The sequence below is a fragment of the Equus caballus genome, chromosome 3, assembly GCF_041296265.1.
Source record: "Equus caballus isolate H_3958 breed thoroughbred chromosome 3, TB-T2T, whole genome shotgun sequence".
Taxonomy (NCBI): Eukaryota; Metazoa; Chordata; class Mammalia; order Perissodactyla; family Equidae; genus Equus; species Equus caballus.
Genome location: NC_091686.1, coordinates 6,325,741 through 6,353,554, shown reverse-complemented (window position 1 = coordinate 6,353,554; position 27,814 = coordinate 6,325,741). Strand labels below are relative to the sequence as shown.

The window sequence follows — 27,814 nt, the reverse complement described above, 5'->3', positions numbered from 1 at the left end:
TGAATAATTACTTCACTTTTTCCCAAAGTACTTTCATAGTACCTCCCCATTTTTCTCCTCCTCCCAGGACACAAATCACTATATCTCATGTGATTCACCAAAAGCTACAGAGCCCCAGCAGTCTGCCTGGTACCACATGAACTCTCAAGACAGTTGTGGCATGACCGCTGGAATGCCCAGGCTGCTGGAGGGAACGATGGCCAGCCCTATACGTTTAACCTGGGGTGCCGGGGCAGCAAACAGAAGCTAGACCCCAGAGCTCCAGCTGGCAACTTTGGTGTTTCAGATGATGGTGAAAAACGGTCCATGTGTTTGTCAAGGAAGGCAAAAAAAAAAAGAAGAAAAAGAAAAAAGAAAAAAATGGTGAAGAGGAAAAAAAGTGTTGTTTATAGAAGCCAGCTGCTTGGGCCTTGGCGCCAGCAGCCCCTCATTCTGCTATTTTACGCTTGCAACCCCACTGCCCCCACTGGCACAGGTACAACGAAACGTTGACTTCAATGCTTCAGAGAGCACTCGACTGATTTTGTACATGATTAATTGCCAAAGACATGGCAGGCCATATGGAACAGAGAAAGCATCAAGTAATTCATACTTCTGTATGTGATCGCTTGGCCCCTGTTGTTTTAATGTACAGGAAGGAGCTAGTATAGCACAGCCCTGGTGTCTTGCCCCTGACAGCCCATTAAGAAATCTCAAAGCACCTAGTCGAAGTTACGCTGTTGGCTTTTCAATAGCAGCCTAATAAAACAGAAGCAAAGCTTTCCAACTAGTCTTAAATCTTTCACATACAGTACATTAACTACTGTGGCTAAAACAACGGGCTTCTTATGATAGGAAATGGGATTTGATTTCTAGTCTCTGCATACTTAGCGAAAGCCTTTTTTTGACCTTTATGGAGTTTACAAAAATCATTGTTCTTTTTTCCCTCAGTTTTCCAAGTAGCCTAATAGATTCGTTTGTTTCAGAAGGGTCTACTCTCAGTCACTATTACATGCAGCCCATATCATAAAGCTGATTCACAGAGAGGTGAAAGGAACAGCATAATTAGTCTTACCAAGAGAGCCCAGGAATCATTCTAGCTTTTGAAGCATTAGCTTTCTTTAAAAACAAGAAAAAAAACAAAACCTATCCACGAGGGGAGAAAGCCTCACAAACACACTCTTATTACCCTCACCTCCCTTTCCCATCACTGTGAAATGAATCCATTTGATGTGGGAAAGAATATCAATTTATTTTGCAGTTGTTCCACTGTCGGCTCTGGGTGACGCTCCACTCCAGGCAAAAGAGGAAGGTGCCACTTCAGGTGCAAATCTACCCCAACTTGCAGTCTATTAGCTTCATCCATGACTAAAATCTTTGCAGACTGTTATTTTCGGTCTGAGGGGAATATATATACATTTCCACAATGTTTTCCTTTCAAGGATTTTCAAATGACAGCACCAAAAGTTGTAAGACCATCAGTAGTTTCCTTTGTCAGTGCTGACATGTGTTGGCGGGGACGACTTTGTTGGCACTTTTCATTAGAAAATATTTATACACTGTTTTATGTCTGAGGATTTTTAGGTGTTGAAAGTATCCTCACACCAGAAGACACCATCTATGGGAAATTCCACTTGACTGCCTATTCATTAGCACGATCATAATTGCCTCTACTGCTGAAATGAGCTAACAGCCCATTTAGAGCTCCAAGCCAATGGGAAATTCCCTGCCTCTCTGCTGCCTCTCCTGCCTCGGAACACGCTGGTGCTTTCCAGGATGAGCGGCTCAACTAATAAACGAAATCATGAAACAGAGAGCATGAGCAAGAGTCTTGAAAGAAAAAAGAAAGAAAAGTATTGAAATGAACTCAATGATGTGGCAATGAAGATGCAAGATTCTTGTAAGGACGAGAGAACGTTTTCATTGATCATTACCTTATAAATATTTATTTTGTTTTATTATGCTCTATAAGGTATGCTGATAATGTAATTCCCATTTCGCAGACGGAAAAACTAAGATTGAGAAGGTTAAATGCCCAAGAGCAATACACATTAGTGGCAAAAGCACAGATGCTAATTCTTTACATTTCTAACTCACTGTTGGCTGCTTGAATTAAGGCTACTGCAAATTCGAGAATAGTTAATAGAACGAGAATGATAAATGTAACAAACGGAAGCAACGGAAGCTCTAATAAATTATACAAAGTGTGTGTGTGTGTGTATACTTTGAAATATACAAAATATTACACATAATACTTTTATATTATACAATATACATAATAAAAAAGTAATATACATAAAAGTATCTTTCTAAAGTCTCATCCATCAAAATAAATCTGCCACAGCCGCAAAACCTTCAATAAAGAAAATAAAAAGGCTTAACAGTCACGGGACACTGCAATGCTTCCTGGATCCAGAATTAAGTATGAACATACGCATATAGTTCGCATAATGAATATTAGAATGGCAGCTGACTTCTCTCCAATTACTTCAGCAGTGTCTTGCCTTATGTTTGTCTTTTCATCAAAAACTATTCACTTTACAAATAAAAGCAAGAACTCTCCGAACCCCACCACCATGTACACATGCCCCTGATTCCCAGCCGCCACTTCTAAGAATCTCACAGCACTAATCTATTACGGCCAACCTGTGAACCGAAGGTGAAGAATGGGTAGCTACAGCAAGCAGCAAATAACTGAGCCACTGATGATGTTTGGCCTGAAAGTGGCTTAGCACCTTCTGATCCTTGGGCAAGTGAAAAGTTACCCAAGATCTCCATCAGATCAGCTCCCTCCTTTCCCCAACATCAGTAGCACAAAGGCTGAAGTGGTCTGTCAGGCACACTGGATTATATGAAGTGTAAAACATTGGGGGAGAAGGGAAGGGGGAGGGAGGCCTTTGAAAGGGAAGGGGAAAAAGAAATCACACTTGCAAGAGGATCCAGCTGACAGCTCAGTCCCTAACAAGTGAGACAAGTGAATATGCTGGAAACATTGTGAATGCAGGAGGAGTGCAAGCCTTTGTCTGTAGCCCTACAGTGTGTCTTTAACCCAACTGCTGCCTGCATCACTGAACATATGTTTTCTACACAAGAACTGAAGCAGAAAAGGCTCTTTGTTATAATTCACTCCTTTGTATATATCTGCTCCCCTCCTCCTGCCCATTCCCTCTCCCGGTAACATCCAAACCAAAGCCCTCCTGGACATTTTGACTGCTGGGGAGAGTGAAGCCAGAATGCCCAGCCGAGAGACCCTTCTACTGCCCCCAGGCCTGGAGAAGTGCTCCCCGCAGTGGCAATAACAGCAAGAGGAACATTCAGTGCTTACTAAGTGCCAGGCATTGCAACAAGCATCTTATCAGCATTATCTCATTTAATCCAGCAATAACCACGTAGGAGGCACTGCTATTTTAAAGATGAGGAAACTGAGGCACAGAGAGAGTCAGTCAGTCCCCAAAGCCACAGGGGAAGAGCTCAGTTTTAGACACGTGGAGTTGGAAATGCCTGTGGGACACTGAGCAGACGGGCATGGCGCATCAGAGAAACGTGCATCTAGAACTTGCAGATTTGGGAACATCACACATACACACATGCACACACCATTCTGTGCTTTAAATCTCACTGTGTCTGAGTTGGGATGGCAGAGAACTCTAAGTGAAGCCAATGTGGCAAGTTTCTCAAGTCTTGGCTGCAACGAAGAGAAAATGATGGTTGGCGCATCAGGAAGTCTGTCCTGTCCTTCTGGATTCTAGCATGGGGAGGAAAAACACAGGCTCTGGAGTCTGACTGCCTCTGTGGCTGAGCTGGCCATGGGCAAGTGACTTACCCTCTCTGTACCTCAGTTTCCTCATCTGTAAAGTGAAGATATTTAGAGCACCTACTTCAGAGGGTTGACAGGATTCAATTTTTCATATGTAAGGCCCTTAGAATAGTGCCTGACACATGGTAAGCAGTCAATAAGTGTCAGCTATTTAGAGTACTAGGCACTTAGAGCCACAGTAAAGCTACTAAAATCGATAGTCATTTTTATACTACCTAAGCCTTTATTTCTCCTTCTCCCCCTGTTCAGCATCAACCATCTCTACCAGATTAGCCAACGTCTCTAACCTGGATGCCTTCTGGATGGTGGTGGTGATGATGATGATGATGATGATGATGATGACGACGACGATATAGCAGCTCACATTATTAAGCACTTACTACATGCCAGGTCCTGCTCACATGCATTATGTCACTGAATGCTAAAAATAAGTCTATGAGATAAAGGTATTATCATCTCCACTTTGTGGATGAAAAAACTGAGATGCACAAAGGTTAAGCAATTTGCCAAATTTTACATGATAATAAGCAACAGAGCCTAATCTAAACCCGGCATCAGACTCCAGTGACCAAAGCCAACATCCATGAAAACGGATTTACACTTTACCAAGTGCTCTCGTGAACGGCATCTCATTTAATGCTCGTAAAAGGTAAGTGAGTTAGGTAGAGCTAATATTATTAACCACATTATTACACGCAAGGAATCTGAGCTCAGCTGAACTAAACAATCATTCAATATCAAAATTAGTCCACGAGTTGAGCTACGACTGGAAGTCAGGTGTTCTAACTCCAGGCCCAACCCATTTAAACTGAACATGGAACACAACGTACTGAAGGCAAACGCCCAATAATCAATCAATCGGTTTGAGTCTCTGCCATATGGTGGACGTTCGTAAGGTCACAGGACCCGGCCACTAGGAGCTTACGATCTAGGGAGGGAAATAAAATACACACACGAGGTGGAGGGTGACCTAGGGGGTTATATAAAATAACTGTTGAATTCAGTAAAGCTCTTAGAATTGAACTTGACTTATAAAAATCATTTATAAAGTAGCTATCTACTTGACTAGAACGTCCTAATCATTGCCTGTCATAGTCTTAACGTTATCATTTAACACTGATCTGCTAAGAACTCTTATCCTCTTCATTTTGAGGCAATAAAAACTAAACTGTAGATCTATAAGAACAAAGATATAATTAATAAATTTCACCACATGTATCTCCCCACCCTTAAAAAATCGTACTTTTCTTTAGATTCCTGAGGTCAGAGCTATGTCTCACTATAACGAAGCAGCTCATGCTATTGACAATATGACTATTAAAACTCTAAATGAAGTAACAGTCTCCTAGGGAAAGATAATTCAGTGAAAATCACGTGGGCAGAGATGCCGCACTCGTCTTCAGATAACATCTACCTAAGACAAACGCAGTCCCTGCCGAGGCCATTCCGTAAACACCACCACCTACAAAGTCCTCAGTGTCTGCATGACTTGCTACTAGGCACATGCGTCTTCAGAGGAGATGGACAGATAAGACACACGCACACATACAACTGGGGGATATAGTTCTCAAACAGGAATCCAGGACTTATTTAAATGCCTATTAAATCAATGATTTAAGCACATATTACTAGTGCGTTAACAGTAACTACGAAAAGGAAGACACTTTACAGTGGCTACATAAAATATAATCAGAAAGTTATTAATAACAATAACAAAAACTATCACTTACTGAACATTTATCATGTGCAGGACCTATCCTAATCGCTTTTCGTACATGCCTCATTAAATCTTCCAGTGAAATGGGTTGTATTATTCTCCCAATTCATAGATAAGAAAACCAAGGCACAAAGCTATGAAGCAACTTGCCTCAGATGACACAACTGGCAAGCGGGGGCCCAGGATTGAAACCCAGGTAGCGTGGTCGCAAGCTCACCCTGTCACCCACTAAACTACGGAATGACTAATAACTCAGGGAGCGCTTCTGATGAGACGGAGACACAGCCTCTCATTTCATCCTTCCAACAACCTGACGAGGCTGGCTGGCCTCATCAGCAAACTCATTTTACAAGTGGTTAAGAACTGGCCCAGGACCTCACTACCAGTGGGGGCAGAGTAAGGGTGGTTAGCGAAAGTGGAGTAAATGAGGCTAAGTTCTTGACGGCGATTTCAGTAACAGACTAGAGCAAGTTCAGAGACGGTCTCAACTTGCGGAAGAAGCAGTGCCTCACACCCTGTCTGGAGTCCCACTCGGACACAAGGACAGAGGACCCGAGGTCACAGGGAACGGCATCCGTTTTTGAATACAGAAGGCAACAGCCAACTTGTTGAGCCTCATATCTACCAAACTACCTTTCCACCTAGATCGACTCCAGATATCTCAGCTCCTCCTAGCTATAACGCCCCAAATCAAGGCTGAAAGTGATAATATCATTTAGGATTTTTGGTCACCCTTTCTCACATTTATGAACATTACATATGAAAGGAATAAGAATGTCAGACAGAAACACTAACTTCTGAATGCTAGCATCATCCAGAAGGTGCTTGAGTTTGGCAGATGCTATTGTGTTTATGTTCAGCGCCACTGAAAGCAACCGCCATGAGATCCACTGTGTGGCTTCAGCAGCACAAACGTAGCTTCTTTCTAGTGAGAACAGATCCAATGTTCACATGAGCAATCAGTGTAAGAAGATGACTTAGCATCTCCAAGTTTATCAGAAGTTGTGTCTACAGTTCATGGGAACAAGAGTTCCAACTCCAGCCTCCTCAGATATTATAAAAGAAAACTATCACTACGCTGCATTCATTTCCTTAAATCATTCCAACTATGATTTAGAAGAAAAGAAACCACCAGGACAGCTCAACGAGGACAGAGGGACCCAGCACAGGAGCGGGCTATGTGGCGTCCTCTAGCACGGGCACTACTAAGAATCCATGTAGTAGTCTGCCTTTGCCCTTAACTCCGCTTTCAACGCCTCCCTCTCAGGGCACGATGAGTTCTAAACTACATTTTGTTCACTTTCAGGGAAAGAAAGTAATTATTCCAACTTCGATTATTAATACTTTTTAAAAGCTGTATCCCGTAATGAAACACCTTGACATAAACAGGTAGAGACTGTGTGGAGTTTGGCCTTGGCGTTAAATAGGTAATGCGGTCGCCACAAAGTTGCTTTGAGAGCCCCAAGGACAACACACGCCACATTTCCATCTTGAGTAATATAATCTAAGACCTGCAAAATACTTCCGCTGTAGCTAAGAATTCCTACTTAACTGTAACTTGCCACATTCAGAACGGCTTTATGCTTTGATAAGCAGATATTACTGGCTCGTCTTATAGAGATAATTGCCTCCCCTGCCTTGTTCGGTGGTGATACATTCCATACCCAAAGATTAAACTGTTGTAGAAAACCAGCGATGGGCACAGTCTTTTCAGGCTGCAATTGTCTCCATGAGACTGAGCAGGAACTCCAACTTCGGGGTTTAGACAATGGGTATTCTGAAAGGATTAGAAAAATGGGCAACAACTGAGCCTCCTCCTCCCTCCTGTGTTCGAGTCCACCACCTGCTGCGGTATTTTTGTTTCAGTAACAAAGAAGCCTTCATGTTTGAGGCTCATATTTAATGTTTGCTGAACCGGCCCCTTTAGTTTTGGTTAACTCTTAAGGAGCAGAAAAAGCAGCGTTTCTTGCCTGACAAACAAATAAATCCACCACCATACTTTCCTGAGTGGCCCCCACAAACAAATCTGTGTGGATTTGTGAACACATGTGCATCTGCCTGCTCACCTTACTACACCACCCAGAGTCAGGAGATGCTCTATTTATATTTAATAAAGTATGAGCAGTCACGAAGAGCCGCATAACATTTGTGATTTCATGGTTCACTACAGTAACAGGTGCTGTGGTAAACAGGAATGCAAAGTGTTAAAAAGAAAGGGGGAGGTCACCTCAGAGACATTAAGCAGCTTTAAACACTGACAGCAGAAAGGGAAAATTTTTAAGCAATTTGGTCGGGTCAGTACAAAGTAACACAGGTCAAAGGAACAAAATGGCACCCAAAAATTCTGCCTATTGATAAATGGGCACACTGTCTTGTGGTTGGTTGCACAGGCAAAGGCTGAGCAACTGTTGTACGGGGATAAAAATATGCTCTCTTTGTGGCACTCTGACAATAAGTTACTTCAGCTTGGTGCACGCTTGAGGCCCCCATTCTCCCCGTATAGGCGGCTAGGGTATACATTAATGAAAACAAAAGGGTCCATTTTCATTGTAACCATGCAGAAGGGTTAAGCATTTGACCTTCAAGTATGGTGTGCTTGTGCTCAGTGGAAAGGTTCTTGACAATATAAACAAGAATTACTGCTGTTAGAGAAAGGGGACACAATTAAAAACAATCTCAGATGCTTGTCGTACAGCTGTTCGAGTTTCAGCTCTGTCTGACCTCTAAGGATGCTACATGTTTAAGGGAGACAATTTAAGATATTTTACTGAGTCCCTTAACCATTCTCCATCGCCATCCTTCCACTTGGGAATACCTATCCTTAAACACAAGGCGCTTTTCCAGTAATGAGAGTTTACGCTGTGGGGTTTACTCTGAGAGCCATTTGCCTCCCCAGTCTGTCCTCTATTTGCTATCTGACCGCCCTGAGAAGAAGCCAGAGGCCAGATCTTATAGGACCTTGGCAGAAGGCAGGAATGTTTGACTTTAGAGGGCATAATTCCTTTAAAATAGTTGGGATTTTTTTTAAAGCAAAATCTTATCACACCTTACTTTCCAAAATAGCTGTTACTGAAGAAAAGTTTTTACTCTGTTAATAATTTATCTGAAAAGTATTTTTCTTTATTTTAACAAAAATACAGTTACTTATTTCTAATCTACAAAAGAGAAAGCACAGAGACATTCCAAACACAGTTAGAAACAGGCCAAAAAACAAAAACAAAAACCCCCTAGAATTTCTCCCGAGACAGGAGAAAAGGCGACGGTTAGGTAAAGGACGATTCCTTCACACGGAGGGAACGCCGTCTGCCTGCTGTTTGGCCTTCTTGAGTCAGCACCAGGCTCTGAAACTGCCACGAACAAGAGGGTCCCTGGGAAGGGGGCCGCGAGGAGGTGCTGCCCAGCGCTGGGGCAGGACAGGGCTGGACGACGAGGGACTCCTGCCGGGGCCTGCAGAGGAACAAACCTCGCAGCCCGCTCCAGGTTTGAGGAGGTGAGACTTCCCACTTCTCGGGAAGAAAGGCAGGCAGACTGAGGTGGAACAAAGGCGAGAGGCAGGCCAAAGCTCGTGAAGAGCGCGGCACAGGCAAAGTTTTGCTTGTCAAACACACTTTAATCTCTAAAGTCGCTGGGCTTTGATGTTGCCCCAAACAGAAAACCTACATGGTTTGCAAGATTTACAGCATTTCTAGTGGGAACAGTTTCATGCTCCAGGGTTTTTCCTTCAGAGATTAAGGTTTATTTTATCCCTGATGTTCAGTGTGTCTGACTATAAGGGCCTCATCAGAGACAAGGACATTTTCCTGCCCTCTGACTCATCAAATACACCAAACTTTTATTCATCAAATCAAGTTCGTTTTTCAGGGAACAAAGCTGCTGGAGATGATCCAAACTGTGGGGTAATCACTGTCATTCTGACAAGACAGAAGTGTTTCTTTTGCAAAGAGTCAGCTCCTAAGAGCGATCACAAAAAGTGACTTAAAAATGGCTGCACTAATCTTATATCATAAAAGACCACACAATTCATCCCTGAAGTCGAAATGAAAAGCAAAACAGACAGGGAAAGAAAGAAACAGATCAGCACCTCTGCCTCAAGGGCAACCCCACAAACCCCTGCACTCGCACAATTCTGAGCCCTTTAAAGGGGCCCCGGGAGGTGCAGTTCACTGGGAGGAGCTCAGCATTTCCACTAACACTCCATTCCTTAAGTTGGCTCTAACGGTTCTGACCTCAAAGTGGGACCTGACCCATCGGGATAGAACCTTATAAGGCACTAGGCTAAGAAGCTGGCAGCAAATTTCAACTGGATCATGGATCACAATTTCAGCTCGACTTAGAGAAATGGCAGGAAGGATCACAAACGAATCTTTGCCTGGATGTGGGGATACCTACTTCTGACCTTGGCACCACTGCCAACTGAAAGGAACTGCGGGCAAGTCATTTCCCGGTTCTTCACACTTCGTCCAGAAAAGGCTCTACCCCAGCATTCGACACGTCTAATGCAGTCTGCTGATGACGACTCTTTCGCCATGGCAAGCAGGGATCATTCAATTTTGCCAAAACAAAAGGTCAAAGGAGAAAGGAGTTCCCTAGAGCCCCCTCTAAAGGCACAGGTTTAAGAGAAAAGGCGCACATTCCCACTTCTAGGCGTGGAAGCGTAAACAAACCCCGCTGGGGTCTCATCCATAATGACGCTAATGGAAGACACACCTTCTATGCTCAAGTATGTCAGCGCATCTCTGAGGTGCCAGCACAGAGAACCACAGAACAAACTCGGGAGGGGAAGAGACTTGTCTAACACCAGAGCCTAAAATACAACCCAGGGGTCCTGGCTTCTGACTGCACAAGCTTCTAGAGATGCCACTTGAGGTTGCCCTAGGACACACGCAACGGAAAGTGAGGTTTCACTGGAAATTGCAACAATTTGATCCTTCTCCAACAATTTGATCCACTACACTGGAATAATACCCAACCACCTTCCTGGGCTTTTCCACAGAGACACATAATAAAGGTATGTTTGTCCCTGTGGGGGTCAGTTTCTTCCACGCGATTTGCAACAAAGCCCACCTTGGATTTTAAGAGAGCGAGCCTGTAGTTAAGAGTATTGGTTGTTCATTTTGCTCCACAAACACTACCACAACTTTGTAACTGCTATACAGCATTAACAGTTTCCTCGGCCTTAGAGACCAAATTAATCACAAAATCAACAATCTGTTTTTATGCCACAGAGTTCAATTTTAGCTTTCAACATAAAGTGCAAAAACACAGCCAGTGCCCAGTGCAGCTTGGGAGAGGCATTGCTAAACTGCCTCCCATATGAGATTTAACACAACAATGGTTTTGCAGATTAGAATGTCTCCGGCTTTAGGTCAGCCTTTACTCAGTCCACTACTGGGCAACCGCATGTCTCCAGGCTAATTTCTGGAGGAACTCAGAAGAAAGCTGACTGCCACACCTCCCTCCAGCTGAAACGTGCTCCCTCTCAGCACCTCAGGCTGACCTACGAACATCCCCAGCAGACAGAACTGCTGAGAAACTTCCTCTCAGATCAGACCACAGACATATACACAGTCCACCTATCTTCTCTGACCACGTCCCTCTGCCTTTACCATCCCACTGAAACTCTTTCCATGCTGAACGCAACAGCGGGGTTGCTTTTGACCCTTCTGTCGTCTCTGCAGGGCTTGGCACCATTAATCTCCCCCAATTCTACCATCTACTCCGGGTTTTCTTCGGACCCCTGACTGCCACCTCAGTTGTCTCACTGGATCTCCGTGCTTGCCCTTTGTACTAGATCATTCCCCGCTGCCTCTGATGCTCTTCACTCTGTAATCTACATCCGCTCTCACTCCCTCCAAAGACCTCAGCCATTGCCTCTATGGAGATGACTGCTATGTGTCAGGTGCTTTCAAGCATGAATTGACATATGGGAGAACATCGCCTGGCACACGACAGGCACGTAAGGAAGGCTGACTGAAGACATGAATCAAACTCCCAAATCAACACTTGGCTCTGATGTCTCTAGCGAGCTCCAGATCAGTATTTCCAGATCTTCTTAGATGCTCTGCTGGCTTCTTAAACTCCACAGGCGCTCAAACTTCCTCCTGTCTGTTCTTCAGCTTGGTAAGTGGTATCATCATCCAACTAGTAACTAAAACTAGATATCTTATAAAACCGCCTGTGACTCTTCCTCATCTCTCATCCTCAACAGCCAATTGATGGTGAAGTTCTATGTACCTATTTAAGAACAGAACAAAACTCTGGAATTCATCCGTCCTTTTCGTTCCCTGCATTACTCTCCTGGTTCAGAGCTTCAGTATTTCTTCCCAGAATATTTGCAACAGGCCTTTCTGCCCCAGCCTCTCCTCTCTACATTCTATCCACCGTGCTGCTGCCAGTTACAATTTCGAAAAACTGGATCCGACTAGACCACTTTCCTATTCAAAAATCTTTCACACTAATTCCCACCATTATCTGCAGAACAAGGGCCAAATTTCTAAGCATGCCATTCAAGGCTCTTCATAAACTGTCATCTTTTTTCATTTGTTCTCTAGTTGCTAGGTGCCTGCTCCTCTCTCTTCCACCCCATCCCAAACAGGCACCTGAAGCGCCAGTGACAAGGTGCTCCATCATTTCACAAACATGGTCTGGCACGTTCTAGAGCTGTGCCCTCGTGCCTACTGTATACACTGCCTAAAACGGGCCCTGTCCCTCTTCTTCAGCTGCCAAAACTCTGCCCACTAAAAGCTACCCTTCATTCAAGGCAGAATTAAAAGGCCCCTCCTCTCCCACGAAGCTTCCCCAGTTTTCTCAGTGACTTACACTCTCTGGGACACTCTCATAACATTTTGTTTCTCCCTCTCACTTGACATTCCACGCCATGTCGTATTTCTGTGTATGTCTATTTCTTTAACATGCATGTAGGTGCTATAAGTGCAGCAAGTCTTGATTTTTCTCCAGTGCTTGACCCATAAAGTGTTGAAAAAAAATTCAACAACTATTTGTTGGATTGAACTGACCTTACCTGGACTTTGTGCCCACCTAGTAGATGCCAGCTGAATGTGAAATGTACTTTGTCAAAAGACTTTACGGACTCTACTAGAAGATGGAACAATTAGGAAATGGCAATCTGGGCACCATCCCAGGCCAGCTGGTAAAAGCAAGAGGGATATGGGGCTCTCAGAGAAGGATGCTAAGTTATCTTAATTTCAGCCCATAGAGAAAACAAATGGATACTCTCTTGGGGGTTTGAAGGTTATCACATTTCCCCCTCATGCTCAAGATGTGTTTATAAACACAGAGGCTATAATAAAACTCACATGAGAGACAAACTCAACCCCAGCAAGTGTTTACATTCTAATCAGGACAACAAATCACTTCTCACCAGGAGACTCCAATTCAGTCAGCATGAGGATTCTTGTACATATGCCAAGGGCACCCTGGGCCAGAAAACCTCCTGGTCCCTTCAAGCTGGATGGTGATTCTGGATATCAACACAAGAAGAATAAGAAAGAATGGCATCTAAATGACACTTCTGAAACCACTATCTAGATTCTGCATGGCTCCTAAGTGCCACAATATATGGGCCCTTGATATTTCCTGATTTGTCACCTAACTCTCAACCTAGACAAGCACAGGGCAGTATCAAGGATGATGGCTCCTGACCTTTATGACACAAGAAGGCTGTGGCCAAGGTTCCCAGGGTTGCTTATGTCTGTCAAGGAAAAGGAAAATATGACCACCCCCAGGAACCTTGGCCTTTCTTAAAGTCTAAGGTGAATGATGTTTGGAAGATACTGAAATTAGGAAAGGAATATTACAGGGAGTGTATAACTTATCCTTACCAATTCACTCATCTATTCATAATTTGTTAAGAGTTGGACAGTGGTTTCACCATAGGCTTACATGGAATGGCTGTACATTTAGGACTTGCCTCTTACAAAGAAAATCTGATGAGGGCTGTCTTATTGCAGATAACAGTACAAATGAATACTATGGAATTGACTTGTATTCTAATAATTGGGAGGAATATGTACAAAGAAAGTACATGGCTATTTACATTCTATTTTACAACATGATCAACAATTCCCAGTTCTTTGTCGAGGGATGGTTAACGAGAAATTAACTAGCAAAAATCACATGAGCTATTTGAATGTCTCTAGTAGCAGTGGATCTTCACGGAACAGTTAAATGCTCTCAACTTCTATCTGCCATAAATACTCAATGCCTCCAGAATAAAGCTTGAGCTCCCGGGCACGGCTTTCACGAGGGTAACAGGAAAGCATAGCACAGGGACCTGATCTATCAGACAGGTCAAGGGAGTCTTTCCTGAGGAAGTGGCAAATTGAGCTGAGATCTGAATCATGAGTAGAAATAATCTATCTATCTATCTATCTATCTATATATATATAAACGTTTTTGTGAGAGAAGACATTCCAGGAAGAGGAAACATGTGCAAAGGCCTTGAAGATGAAAGGAGCACAATGCATTGGACTCACTGAAAAAATGCCAGTAAGGTAAGTGTTAACCTACAAACAGAGTCAAAATGAAAGGCATTTATTTAGGGATCACAAAATTGCAATTCAGCGAGCAACGACTCAGGTAAAAACCCAAATAATGTCCCGATTAGAGGAGAGGGGCTCAGGGTTTTTACAGGGAAAAGGAAGGAAGATGAGGTCAGTTGTATTAAAGAAGAGTTAATTGGTGCTAGATGAGGTAAGGCTAGGTTTGTGCTTCATAAATTGCCTTCAGATTTGATCACCAGCAAAGTGCAGTTCCCCAGTCCTTACAAACAGGATGTTCTTGTCATACTGACTTCTTGGAATGTTGGCAGTTTGGTCCAGTTTGGAAGATAAAGAAAACAAGATGTGCAAGGCAATTCCTCGGAAATTTTCATTTAGCTCTACTCATGTTGTCTTTCACATAAGGAATAAGTAAAGTGGCTGGAGGGAAGGTAAGGCAGGAGAGGTGGGCTGAGGTTAAAATATTTTAGTCTTGATGCTAAGAGCAACTGGAAACCACTAATGAGGTTACACAGGGAGGGGGCACCATTAGATCTACATTTGAAAACACTGCCCTGGCTGCCATGTGAAGAACACAGGAAACCAGACAGCAAGCTACTGCAAGAGCCCAAGGGCGTGAGCGTGGTGTCTTGGACTAGACTAGTAACAGCAGACTTGAAAAGAAGTGAACAGACTCAAAAGATATTTCAGGGGTGAAAGTTCTCAGGTTGGATATGTGGGGTAGGGAGAGGGAGGGTTCAAGGATGATTCCTCTACTTCTGGAATGAAGAGAGAGACAGGCAGTGGTACCATTTCCCGAGTTAGGGAACTCCAGGAGACTAGCTTTGGGGGACTGCCAGTCCCACTTTAGGAGCCTTGAATAGAACCTGCACCCCTGCCTCTACCACTACACACACCACTCCCTCCACAGGGAAAGGCTACTCTTCCCGTCCCCATCTCCACTTGCCCAAATTCTCCCCATTCGGTAAGACTCAACTCAAAAGTCCCGGCTGGTCACGAAGTCTTCTGAAATCCCACCATCTTCCAAGATTTCATAGTACTCTTGGTACCTTTTATCAACGTCATCTTCCACCTTATATACAAATTATAAATATGTCTGTTTCCCTCCCGAGTCCTGCACAGAATTCAGGAAACACAGCAGGTACTCAATACATTCGCGTGGGTTTAAAGTGAGAGAGCTTTCCTGTTCATTTGCTAATATGTTCCTGTATTCATCCACGCAAGCAAACTAATTTAGTGAGAGGTCAGACACCTGTTGAACAGTAGTTCTCAGCCCTGAACACATACCAGAATCACCTGTGGGGCCTTCCGAACACACTGCAACTTGGCGATCGATCGGCATCCACTGGGAGCCGCAGCTTAGACCAGATACAGCAGCACTGGCGGGGATGGGGCCCACGCGGTGCTGCTCCACAACTAAGCCTGGGCGACTCACGCAGCCAAGTCTGAAAGCCACAGCTGCTGAACCCAAGTCCCTGGAGACGCTGCTGATGTCCTTAGAAAGCTGCAGCGTGTCTCTCATGTCCTTCCTAATGCTGCAGCCTCCAGGGCAGAGAAGTCAGACTCCAGAGAAGGCTGAAAAGAAAGGTGTCTGCAGTTGGTAACAGACATAATTATTATACATTTTTTAAACGGGAGAGTTTGTAAAACTGATTAAACCAAGAAGAAGGGGCAGCAGGCCATTCAACAAACATCATGCACAAAGCACTGGCAGGCTACAGAGAGGCCCCTCGGAGGAAGCCTGCGCCCACAAAGCCTTGGCGTCCTCACTCACCCACTTCTCTGTGGGCACTGAGAACACAGCAGTTACGGAAGACAGAGTCCCTGCCCTCAGCTGCTTATGATCTAGCACAGAGAACGGGTAAACATATAAGACATAATTTCAGAGGCTGAGCAATGCTCTGAGAAAAAATAAAGCGGGTAAAAAGACAGAAAAAGGACCCCTCTGAGATGACTTTTGAACGGACACCTGGACTGAAAGCACGCATCCAGACGCACACCGACACGGATGAGGGGAGAGTCCAGGAGACCTACAGGAGTGAGGCAGGTGAGAGCTAGGGGCACTGAAGTAGCAGGGAGCTGGAGAAATGAAAGAAGAGAAGAGATGCAAAATAATAATGCTAAAGATACGTCCGGCAATGTGCGAGACACTGCATCTATCACCTCGGGCAACCCTCACAACAACCCCGTAAGGGAAGCACTTTCATTAGCCCCATCTCACAGGTGAGGAAGTTTGAGACGCCTAGAGTGATTGCCCAATATCGTGCCCAGTGAAATGATGGAGCCAAACCCTAGCTTCACCAAGTTGAGAGCTGAAGCTCTTAACCCAAAACATCTAAGCTTCACCTCCTGAGAATTAGTTTACCAACACAGTTTAGAAGGGTCAAAGGAAAGCTCTCCACTTGTCCTGAGACCTCTTTTCATCCTTGCCTTTACTTGAAAATATAATTCTAACCACTCCCCAGTCATCTCAACCCTCCCTAAAGTCGTCTTGAAACAAACTCTCCCCTAGGAACCACGTGTGCAGGGTGATGGCTTCAACCCGCAGTCCCGCAGCCAGGCAGAAAAGGGCCCAGAACAGAGGACGAGTCACGCTGAAATGGCCTAATGAAGACAGACAGGGCGAGGAAGAGCGGAGGTGAGCAGCAGACGCCGAGGAGGCTCACCACATCGGAACACAACAACTGAAACTCAGACCTGAAAAGAAGCCAGCAGGAACAGAACTCTAACCAAAACACCAGGCAACGTGCCATGTTTCCAGGGGCAAAGAGCTTCCCTTCACCTTCCACTGACAAAATCAGCCAAGGCAGAGAGCCCTAAGACTCGGCAAGATAAAGGGCCACATACTTCCCGCGTAGAAGTCAACTCCACCACACAACAACGTCACCGGAGGTCAGGGTAACCGGTCTGATCACATGGACTGATTCAGCTAATCTGGCACGCCACTCCACAGCAAAAGAGAACAGCTTTCCTGCATCTACCGGCCAAGGAAGCATGAGCAGAAGCTCTACATCTAACGGGATTCTTTGGTTGCAAGTAACAGAATGGAGCTTTAGCTAAGATTGTTATGTTGATTAAGAGAGCAGACTCAAGCCAGACTGCCTCGGCTAACTGCAAACCCCAGCCCTGTCACTCACTACTTCTGTGAGCTTGACAAAGTCACTTAACCTCTCTGAGCCTCAATTTCTTCATCTGCAAAACAGGAATGAGAGAACTGCAAATGAAAACTGTGAGACACCATTCTTCACCAATCACATTTGCAAAAAGTCAGAAAGTCTGTTAATATACTACACTGGTGAGGATGTGGGGAAAACAGGCACTATATCACGTAAACTCTACATATAAATACATATATATAATACACACATGTATGAACTCTGCTACAAGCTCTATTTATGGAAGGCAATTTGACCATCTCCCTTAAAATTAAAAATACACACAGCCTTTGATCCAACAATTCTACTCCTAGGTATTAATATAGATGTTGTATGTGAAAATCTTCTGTATTAGGATATTCTTTACAACATTCTTTGTAAAAGCAGCAGACTGAAGACAACAGAGGACTGGTTAAATAAATTATGAAACCACACAATGAAAAGCTACAGAGTCATTTAAATGAATGCACAAATATGGAAAGATCACTAAGACAGTATTTATTCATTTGGAAAAAAAGCTCATAAGTGTTTGTAAGCATACAGAATATCTCTGGAAAGGTACAGAAAATTGCGAATAGTGCTAGTCTCTGGGAAAGGGAAACGGGAGGCTGGGGGAGTGAGTGGGGAGAAAGACTTACTTTGCACTGTACATGCTTTTACACTTTCTGAATTCTGCACCATGTGCATGTGTCGGCAAACAGTCCTGGGAAAGCTCATCTGAAAGATGGAGTAGCCGACTAAGGCAATGCACCTCTACCTGTAGCCACTGAAGGAAGCTGATCCACAAGATAACATCCAGATGCTATTAGAGAAGGAGGAAGGGATGCTGGGTGAACAAAACAATTGTCCATCTCAACATGAACGAGCCTAATTTTGATATGTCAGGCCCAAACACAGGGCAAAGAAAAAGCTCCAGAGAACACTCATTTTATTATACTCTGCTAGTAGCATCCAGCTGAAAGCTGGTAAAAGCATTAGAGAAGGCACAGCCACTGAGCACTTTGGGAATGGTGGAAAACACTGAACTGGGAATTGGGAAACCTGGGTTCTATGTCCACCAGTATTTGGCTCTGTTGCCCCCAGGCAAGCCTCTGTACCTTTGGGCCCTTCCTTTTCCAAAAGGAAGAGAAGGGGATGATGATCTCTCGGGTCCCTTTCAACTCTGACATTCCAGGATTCCATGGCGTTGGACCTCAGCTTGCCAGAGCCTAGCAGTGTGGTACCCAGTGTGGTATGGCTGCAGTCAGTAGGATGTTTAGGTTGATGGATGGCGAGATTCAGTACAAGACTGATATTGGGCTAGTTTTTGTCATGTAAGTAGGCACCAGTACAGTCAATAAATAAAGAGCAGAGGATAAATGTTTCAGGCCTTGAAAGCAATTAAGCAATGACAAATCTGACTACATCTCTGCTACCAGTTTCTCTGGCATTGTGGGAAATAAAGACATATCAAAGGAGAATTCTAAAGAGCATTAAGCCCATTTGTTCTCTAGGGAAGTGTGACTTGGTGACTCTCATAGGGTTCTCTGGTAAAATGAAACAGTAGCCCCATAGTGTCATTTCTCCATCTCACTAATGTATAGGGGAATGGTGGCCCCTAAATTAACTCAAGACCTTAGATTCCTGAACAGAATCACAGTAAAGGCAATCTTGCAGAAGCCCAAGTCTAAAGAACAAACTAAGAGAGAGTTATTAATCACTCAAGAATTAACACTTGTGCCTTAGAAGTAATAAAACCAGTCACTGGAAAATAATAACATCACACAGAGGGAAAAAGAGAGAGTCTAGCAGAAATCTATATAGAAAGGTGGGAGAGACCAGAATGAACAACCACCATTTACATTCCAAACATTTATTCAGTCTTTCAAGTGGTATGGCTGACATGCCAAAGTGCGATGGCAAATACAGGGCAGCATGGAGTGCACAATCTCTAGTGTGGGGCTATTAGCCAAAGAATGGGGAGATACGCGTGGGAAAGAAACTACCTGATTTCAGCAGTGGAGATGACAGATTACCACATCCGCTATCCTGAACCAAATCAAATAACTCATGAACGATACTCTGGCTGTATTTCAACATACTTTTCCGCAAGGATTTCAGTCCCCAAGACGGTCACCTCCACAAGAGGCCATGGAGATGTCATTTCCTCCAAACCACAATCCCAATCACAAAAAAATAAAACGAATTAGACCTAAACGAGGAAGAGAGCCGTAAGTGGCTCACACGTGGGAAGACTTGCCTCTGATCAAAGTCCAAAATTATTAGGCTGGTATTCAAATTATGAGGAAAAAAAAAAGACCTTGGGAGGAGAGCACCTCAACTCAGCTGTAACGTTCCTTCTGAAAATGGACAGCGCTGCTTGTTCCCTGCATTCAGGACGCACACTGGCTGTGAAATCAGTGTACAGGAGACAACTTTGACTTGTTTCCCAAGGAAAACCTTTGCAAATGCAAGGTAACAAAACAGTTTTCATTTTATGTTTAGTCCCACACTTTAGTACCTGGCCTCCCCAACTTTGAGAGCAAGCCTGTCATTAAGGGGGAAGCACTGTACCTCGCAAAGAAATGCATTAGAATAAGCAGGGCCTTAGTCATCTTCCTAATCTTCTCTCTCACTCCTGGACTCACACAAACCATGCTCCATCCAGGCTAGTCAAGTTTGTGACAGGATCTCGGGTTTTCCCACCATGATGTCTCTGCTTCTACCATCTTTGAATATCCTCCATCCATCTCCATCTATCAAAATCCTTTGTATTCCCAAAGGCCTATCTCAGAATCCACTTTTCTCCTTTGATTTTCCTTCCTCTGAATTATTTACCACCTTGGGCCTTATCAACCTGGGAGACATAAGTTCTGGCCATTTGTATAACTTCACTTATCTGCACAAGGTGGAGCAGATGAATGATGAAATGACTAGGATGAAGAAAGAAAATTTCTCTTCTGATATCACTCTATTAAAATAGGTTTCAAATATAATTATTGTCCAATTTTTTAAGATATCTTTCATAAAAATATCTCAGCGTGGAACAATAAAAACTAAAAGCAGAAGGGGAAGGATTTCTGAATTCTCAGATTTTTTTTTTTAAAGATTTTATTTTTTTAAAGATTTTATTTTTTCCTTTTTCTCCCCAAAGCCCCCCAGTACATAGTTGTATATTCTTCACTGTAGGTCCTTCTAGTTGTGGCATGTGGGACGCTGCCTCAGAGTGGCCTGATGAGCAGTGCCATGTCCGCGCCCAGGATTTGAACCAACGAAACACTGGGCCGCCTGCAGCGGAGCGCGCGAACTTAACCACTCGGCCACGGGGCCAGCCCCTGAATTCTCAGATTTTTAAAAGACAGAAACTAAGTGTCTTAACATATTGACCTTTTTATGAGAATATTCCATTCAATTTCCAGGTTTTTCAGAACACTCAACAAAAAGGTCAGGTTCTTTCGGAGCTCTTACTTGCCCCCAAAAATGTAATTGAGCCTATTTCAATCTAGACAGAAAACAACACTGCTTAATTAACTAAAGTGATTAAGCTGGATTCTTTCTCCTACTAAAGAAAAAAAAATTTTAAAGACAGATCCTGACAACCCCAGTAGGCCAGCTTGTGCTACTTATGCCTAGCTACGTGGACACCATATCTAGTCTCTGTCTTGAGACAAAAGAGAGAAGAGCACTCCAGAACAGCCAGTCAGAAGACCTGGACGTCAGCAGCAAACACAACTGATTTCTCCTTCTTCCTCAACAAGGGGACGGGAGGAGAGGCAAGGAGAGGGGACTCTTCTGCTTCCAGTGGGGTTCACATCCAAATCCTGTGTAAGGCTTACCTCCCCCACTTCACCAAGGAGCCAAGTCAGCCTCGTGGCCTCAGACAGCAGAAGCAGTTCTGCTGCTTATAAAACTACGACCAAACTTTTCCCTTTGTTCTAGCAAAAGACTTCCTGTGAGAAAGCAGTAATCCTTCAAAGCTTTCCGGTCCAAAGGTCTCTCCTGGTTTGTCCTTTCCCCGCCCCATGCCCCAGAGAAGCTCAAGCACATCATAAGGCATTTCTTGGTTCCAAGCCGTACTGGGTCTCAAGGACTCCTGGTGAGGAAAGAAAACTGGTCATCTGAACATCCTTTCCCAGGATCTGTCTGAAGTGTAGACAAGCAGCAAAGATGAATATTAATATGCCTGCCATCATCAAAAGCCATTGCATACCCAAAGGATGATAAATATTTTAATCAGTTTTCATCTTGTGTAGCGGAAGTCAGTTTACTCCTCAGAGATTTCTCTAGTTCTGTGCCCAATACCTGTCCAGTACACGCCGCTTTCCCTATATAACTTTGGAAATTAGTAATAAAAAATCCAAGCTTTGTTGGAGATCTTAATTTTATGACAATTTTACTCTATTAAGTTTTTCAAGAATAGGGAAATCTAAAATATGAAGGATGCCAACAAATGAGACAACACACCATGAGTCTAAGTTTTAGCAGCATTGCTACTCAGGGAAACTAACAAGCTACTTACATCTCTCATTTAAAAAAAAAAGATTTTTCATATTTGCGTAAGTTGTTTGCCAGTGACTGCTCAATCTTCTCAGTGCAAATGCTAAAGGCATAAAACAGGACATTCTTGTGCATCCTCTGTGCTCTTGATATTATTTTTTTCTTAAGTGTTAAAAATGCTTTGGGGTATTGTTGGGAAGGTTGGGTTATGCTTGTATAAAAATAAAACAAACCCAAAAGTATTCCTATTGCACAGGACCTAACATTTTAGGAATATGTGCAGTGTTGAAAAGAATTTATTAAAGGCCATGCTACTTAACACAGGTGTGAAGAAACGGCAAGACTGGAACACTGACCTCACATTAATTCATTTCTTTCACAAGGAAGTATGGAGTACCCACTATGTACCAGACGCTGTGCTAGGAGCTGGGGAAACAATAGTGAATAAAGCAAAATCCCTGCCCTCATGGGGATTATCCTAGGTAGACGCAGACAACAGACAACTGCATAGTATCATGGCAGGTGGGAGAGAGAGACACGAAGCAGAGAACAGGGCAGGCGCTCTCTACAAGAAGAGAGAGCTTGGTCAAAGAAACTCTTTCCAAGCAAGAGACATGCGCAGAGAGACCTGAATGAAGTGAGGGAGTGAGTCATGCAAGGACCAGGGAAGAACGTTGCAGACAGAGGCAACAGTAAATGCAAAGACTGTGAGGCAGGCGGGGGTGGGCCATGCTGTAAAGACAGTAAGCAGGCTAGCAGAGGACGGGAAGGGGGAAGAGACGCGTTTAGGGCCAAGGGAGATGGACAGGTTCTGCAGCGCACTAGGCTTGTTGCAAGGAAGCTAGATTTCTGAAAGTGATGGTAAGTTTGAGCCAAGGGAGGGAAATAACCCGACAGATATTTTAAAGGAACACTGACAGGGGTGGAAGCAGGGATGCTATTTCTACAAAGGATGGTGGTTCTTCCCAAGGTGGTAGCAGGGCTGGTGGGGAAGGGTGGCGAGATTAGGAATATATTTTCAAAATAGCACTAACTGGATTTGCTGATAAATCAAGGGGTGAATCAGGAGAACTCCAAGGTTTTAAGCTGGGCAACTAGACAGTGCAAATTACTGAACTGTGCAATATGGGAAGAAAAGCTTGGGGGATTATGGGCATCCAGAGTTTGGTTTTGGATATGCTACATTTGAGATACTTATTACTAGATGGCCGAATACTACCCGCCTTTCCCAACCACTCTTCAGGTGCCCCAGGACATGAGACCCCAGTAGCAAGAAAGTTTTTTTTTTTTTTTTTTGAGGAAGACTAGCCCTGAGCTAACATCTGCCAATCCTCCTCTTTTCGCTGAGGAAGACTGGCCCTGAGCTAACATCCATGCCCATGTTCCTCTATTTTTTATATGTGGGACGCCTACCACAGCATGGCTTACCAAGCGGTGCCATGTCCGCACCGGGGATTCGAACCAGGGAACCTCGGGCCACCGAAGTGGGAACGTGCACACTTAACCGCTATGCCACCGGGCTGGCCCCTCAAGAAAATATTAATCACAGGCATTGGCATATCCCACCATTTCCATCCTTTAAAAAATTCACTGTTAACTGCATGAAAAGTTTATGATGTTAAATAAAAGAGAAGCCCTCTTAATCCCCCAAAATCTGTTAAAGAAGATCTGACGCATAATTCTGGGTATTTTCATAATTGCTCATTTAAATTAATAATATTTAAGTAAGAAGAATATATATTATCAAGCTTCCACCTGCTCCAAGTCTTTATAACCAAAGCAGCTATGTCTAAAACATTGCAAATTAATTTTGATATTTCACTAATATTCCAGATTTTTACTTGAAGGCTCATTTTGTCAATCAATCAAAAACAAGTTAGAGACTATCTGAGATTTTTATACACATCAAGGAAAAATTTAGAAATGAGATTGTCACAGGTAGACTGAGATCATGTAGAGAAAATACAAAAAAGTCCATCATAATTTACGTGTTAGGGAAAAGATGGTATTCAAGATATCGTCTACAAATGATCATAGAGAGACTTTCAGGAGTTCCGAAAAGGCAAAACATCACAGTTTCCTTTTGTTTAAAAAAGGGTCATTCTTTTGCAGAAGTCAATGAAAAGAGAGCAGGATGATGGTTATGTTACTCTTCACGCACACAAGAGCCAACTTTGTGTGTTCCCAGAGCTTTCTGGTAAGTCAAGTTGGGGCCCTTGGAGCACAGTTCTCCATAGAGACACTTTTGCAAAACACGGAAAGATCCCTGGGACAGCCTCCAGGGGTGTTTAGCCCACAGTGGAGTAGAAACATCACCAGAGAAGCACTGAGCTCCAAGTTACTGGAACCCCTTTGGCTCCAGGAAGGAGCCCAGTTTCAGAGGAAGGTGATGAGAAAAGGAGGGGATGCTACCACTAAGGAAGACTCAATCCAGTGACCTCCAAAGTCAGGCTTCCTAAGTTGAGGGCGGTTCACGTTTCCTTCTAAAATCACTGGTGGTGATGACTTTCATGTATACAGTGTTTTATATTTTATCCTAACAATTTTCTTCAGAAGGTAACAGCTTTAGGGACCATTCATAAATCAACTTGGGGGAAAAAGATCCTAAAATCTTGATAATACTCTCAATAATTGGCACAACGTCTTTTGGAAATCTTGCTTTCCTTTCAAAACTGTATGTCTGTGAGGTTTTTTTAAACATTACTTCATTCTTTTACACAGCTTCTTCTAGAATATTTCGAAGGTATTTATAATAAGATAAATGACAGACTAGAGCTGAATTTAATGTCCCATTCCCCATCCCAACCCCCCGAAAAAACTAGAGGAAATAAAGTATGCATTTGTTTTATTCTGTATCTTTTTCAAGAAAGATGGAAATCCCTAACACCCCAATTTGGCACCAGGGTTTCTGAATTCACATCTGCAATGCTGTGACAGTCTGCTAGTCAAAGCAATCCAAAATAAATTCCAGCAGCCAAGGCTACGATAGCACCCTAGGGAAAAGTAGCAGGATCGTCACACCTTTACAGCAAGCTGAATTCCAGTGCAGTTCAAATTATTTAAAACAACAGAATTCATCTATTTTTGTAAAAAAAAAAAAAAAAAAACTGTGTGAAACACGTGTGTGAGTGTATTTAACAAAGGCTAGCAAAATTTAGCTAAAGCCTATGAAACCAAGGCTGTACTAGAAACCCTGGCTGTTTATTCTAGTTTTCCCTCCACACACTAACAAGAGTTAAGCTTGGAATTTCCCAGCTCCTGTCACTTCATCTCACCATCTTCAGCACTTTTAGCCTTGTTTCTACTGTGTGCAGAGTAGAGGCACCGAATGATCCTCTGAACATTCCTGGGATGTAACAGGCACATCCTAGTACTTGGTACCAGTGAAGCTCACCTCTCACAGCTCATGTAAGGGTTAAAAACAGAAAGTCCTACCCACTGGTTTGCTCTGATGTTCCTGGAGATATTGTCACTGGATGTATCCTCAGTAGAATTCTATTCAACACCTCTGTCTTTAAGTACAAAGCTGTAGGCTGTAGCAGCTTTAAGAAACATAAGTATCCCTTTTTTCTGCTGCACAGTATCTGTGTGTGAAATTCTCTAAAGGGGTTTAAGTATTTACCCTGAACACTATCAGACGGTTTCTAAAATTTTCCTTATCCAGTTGAAAAACACTTCAAAGAGAATCATAAACATAGTCCTTTGTGCTTTCGATGCACATTCAGTTTCTAAGGCTTAAGCCTGAATTCTCTTGGAACTGTAAATTTTTTCCAAAATAGGCAGGACACACAACACTTAAAAAAAAATTCATTAACCTAGTCTGTAGCAACTAAGGGAAAAATTGGAAAACTCTGACAGAAATGCAGAAGGCAATCAAAGAAGGAATCAAAACCTGTTAGAAATTCATTGCTAAACTACATGTACGATTTCCCCCCCCCCCCCAGATTTTTCACTCTTAAGAGAACAATACAGCTGTGGGGAAGTGAAGTGGTGGGTGGGGAGGGAGAATGGAAAGAACTGACCTGCGGGGAATGCAGCTAAGATAACCAAAAACGTGAGCCAAGGATTTTAAGTGTTTTAAGCTGAAAAGTGACTTTTTCTCTTTTTTCCAAATTTCCAAAGCTAAACATAGATGTCCCCAAAATCGGTATCTGCATACCTGTTCCAGAATTTGAATTATCGGGTGCTTGTGACTGTTTACCTGCCTCCAATCTGCGCTCATCCTGAGCTAGTCAGCACTGTACCAGTCAAAAAAGGGAGAAGGGAATTTAAATTTTAATTTAAAACCACCAGACATCTCGCATTGGATCCTAAATTACTCTAATACACTCTGCTTCTATATCAGAAATGCTAACTCTGAGAAATGGAAGACGAGATTATGTTAGCAGATATAATTTAGTATATGCATTAACACGAGTGGGGAGATCTATATAAATGTATATGCACAGACATATACATATGTAAGTTGGTGACTGCATCATTAATATGAACAAAAAATTAGTATTTATATTTATATCACTTTCTTCCTCACACCTTAAAAAATCTTTAATCCTAGAGGAAAGTTTAAAATGAACTTAGCTAATTGAACTACAACATGATAGCAAATACCAGTATAGTCCGTATAAATTTCGGTCTATGAAAAAGCAGCCTGTTCCTCTATTCAGTTACAGAGAAATTAATCTAAAGCACTGTGATGATAGCTTCACTAATCTCTCCAAAAACAAACAAACTGCGCCTCCGCTGCAGCACCCCTGCCACTGCGGAGCCTACGCTGAGAGGGCTCAGCCTCCCGCAGCGGCCAGGCTCCCGGCAGGAGCGTTCCCAGGTGATTTACGCAGGTCCAAATGACAAGGGAAAAGGCATGACTCATCTTGAAATGAAACTATTATAACGAACCTGTAAAGGACAACCTTTACATTCTTAAGTGCCTTTCTCTCTTAAAACTTTAACAACAAGAAACTGGTAACGGTCTTAAATAAAACACCTACTCATTTTCCACGTCTCTCTGCTCTCCTGTGCCAAATTTTAACATAAATGGGGAGAATTAAACGTAGCCTATGGCTTACCTAACATAATTATATGTTGTGTTTTACACTGTTTCAAAACGGATACATTAAAATAATCCAGTCTTGGCTCCTACCCACTCAAGTCAATAACGGTTACTAAGGCCAACTGCCATAGAAACGCACTGCTGGCCCAGCGCGAGGACTGTCAGGACAGGAAGTGCAATTCTAAACATTCCAAATGACCGGGATCTCCTCTTCTCTCCTAAAAGAAAACAGCAGGAACAAATTTCTCTCCGGTATATAAATCATCAGTACTTCTGAAAATGTTTGCCCTGGAAACTATTCTAGAATATTTCCATTGGATTACACCAAATTGATTTTTTTTTTTTAAGGTCAAAAGGAAATGAATAAATGTCATCAATTTAGAGGACATCACACCTAACATTCTTTTCTGTATCGCTGTGAATTTGATAGTGTTAAAACATTTTTATAGGTAAAATAAATGTCAGCATTGCAAAGCGCGATACCAGACCCGGAGAGACAAACGGTCTCGCCGCCGGGTCTCGGGCTGCCACGAGCCCTCCTCGCCTCACGGGAGACCGCAGCTTTTCATAACTCCCTTTACCCAGAAAGCAAAGCCCGCACCGTTTCTTTCAAATGGTAACTCTCTTATCCTGAAGAGTCTCCTCGTAGTACGCTAATCTTGGATGTGGGGTAGCGGTTGACGTAAAAGAAATAAAGTAAAATACAAATATTTGAATAGTGTTATCACACCTTCCTGAATAGGGAGCAAAAAGAGAGGAAAGACTAGGCTCAATTCCTGGGTTGTGAGGAAGGGTTATGTTGCTTTGGGCTTAATGGCTCATAAATTCATGAGGTAATATTCAGGGAAAATGTGATATTTTATCAGAATGTCATTCAAATATAAGGTCTAACATTTACATCACAAGAGCATGCAAAGAGTAAAACCATCCTCGGGGAGAGAAATGGCAAGAATGAACAGTGTGATAAAAACGGCGCTGGCTGGGACGGGGAAGTAGAGGCCAGGGAGTTTTGGGGACAGCTGACTCAACCTTCCGAAATATGGGACGGGTTAGGACACGTGAAGCAATTACAATTAACGGAAAAAGCGCGATTTCAAAGCT

General features: G+C 43.2%; 1 protein-coding gene and 1 long non-coding RNA gene across 3 annotated transcripts in view; one reads left to right on the top strand and one right to left on the bottom strand.

The window, feature by feature from the left end:
- FTO (FTO alpha-ketoglutarate dependent dioxygenase) overlaps nucleotides 1–27,814 on the bottom strand; it is a 348,533-nt gene that overhangs the window by 160,310 nt on the left and 160,409 nt on the right. The gene's annotated exons all lie outside the window — the stretch shown is intronic.
- On the top strand, nucleotides 13,223–23,860 carry LOC138923562 (uncharacterized). The gene is made up of 3 exons (XR_011437308.1): nucleotides 13,223–13,285; nucleotides 13,941–14,026; nucleotides 23,776–23,860. It is a non-coding gene; the product is annotated as an uncharacterized lncRNA (long non-coding RNA).